A 1,761-nucleotide genomic window follows, 5' to 3' on the forward strand; every position below is an offset into this window, starting at 1 on the left:
CTTTAACAACTTCTTTGATTATCATCTCGAGGTTATTTGTTTTTGCTTCACTCATTGTTTCTTTCCAACTGGGTTAGATCTCCTTTTCTGTCTTGTTGGCTTACTTTATATATTCGAGGTATTTCCTGGTAGACTCTTCTGTAACTTTCAAATATTTGATTTCTTTTGTTTCATTTTTGAATGTCTTCCTTACTTTAGTGTTCATTCTGAATTGGACCTTTATGAGGTGAGGTGGATGATATGTCACATTCTATTTTCCCTCATCTATATCCATACATCAGTTTTTGGATACATATTTTGGTTGACTTGGGCAAAGTCTATAGCGTTGTTCTGATCTCCTCTACTCCAGGTTATCTCTCCTTTGCAGCTGGGATCTCCATTTAATAGCGTTAGGTCATATTTTTCCATTAGGTCCGCAACGTATTTTCCATTTTGGTCAAGTTCTTGTGCCCCTATGAAACCTAAATGCCCACTGAAATCACCAAGGACAATCACAGGCGGGTCTGTGGCTTTCTCTATCGCTACATGTAAGGTGTTTATTATTCGTTTATTTCTTTCTTTGTCACTAGTTGACATGTAGACTAGAATTAGGTTAAATATTACTGTTCAATAATTAACCTTTACTATTAGAATGTCTCTGTATTCCGACTTTTCTTTTTCCATAGGTCAGCAGATGATAAGATGCTACTACCTATAGGTGTAGAGATAATCGACACGCAATTAAGACAAAGGCTAATGGGTTTATCCTTTCTGCCACTCAAGAGATCATTATTATGAAGAATAAATCGTTCGATATAGGTTCTTCCTGTAGTACTACGAGATAACCATACAGGCAGGGATCAGTATGAAAACGAGAAATCCTCTGGATAATGCAGAGTAAAAGAATATAGAGAGAATTAAAACATAAACTAAAGTAAAAAAAAAAAAAAAAGAAGACAGAGCAGTTAAAGGTACAACTAAACAGCTACAAGAAATAATAGATAACTGGGACAAAGAGAAATGGATGAAAAGGCATCACGAAGAATCTACAGAAAATGTGAAGAAGAAGAAGACATTAGAGGGAAGAATTAAGTCTTGTATGACCACAACACTGAAGAAAAAACAATAAAAACAGAGCTGACCAGACTATATATACATATATTAGGGCTCTGCCATTGTATGATAAGGCGCCCTATGAGGTAATGTTAGACTAGCGATAATCTATACGCTAAGTCGGTTGGTATTGCACTTCCATCTCAATGGGAGTGTCTGGGGTTTTGTAGATCACTTACGAAGTCGGTATTATCTTTACGACGATGTGTTAAACTCATGGTTCGGTGAGGTTCTTGTAGAAAAACACAAAAAAAGGTATAAAAATAGTATATTCTTCTGAAGTTTTACATGATGAAGATCAGGTATGATCGTACAAGTCTTCTATGACGATAGCTTGATCGCTTCTGCCAATGATGATGGCTAATCCTATTCCTCTACATGATAAAGCTTAGGTAAAATAGGTACAGGTCTTCTAATGACGATAGCTAACTCTGTTCTGCCTGTCTACCATCTCTGTTACAAGTTATGAAGGAACAGACAGTAGTTCGAACATATGAACATACTATCAGATGACATAGTTTCATACGAACACACAATCGAATGAGACACGCTACAGATCACGTAGGCCGTTTGAATAATAGGTCGGGGTAGTTTGTCTCAAGCAGGGAGCTTGGACTAATGTTTATAAACAATTGAATGACTACAGGTGACGGCATGTTATCTTAGCTT

Source organism: Macrobrachium nipponense, chromosome 27 (assembly GCF_015104395.2).
Source record: "Macrobrachium nipponense isolate FS-2020 chromosome 27, ASM1510439v2, whole genome shotgun sequence".
Taxonomy (NCBI): Eukaryota; Metazoa; Arthropoda; class Malacostraca; order Decapoda; family Palaemonidae; genus Macrobrachium; species Macrobrachium nipponense.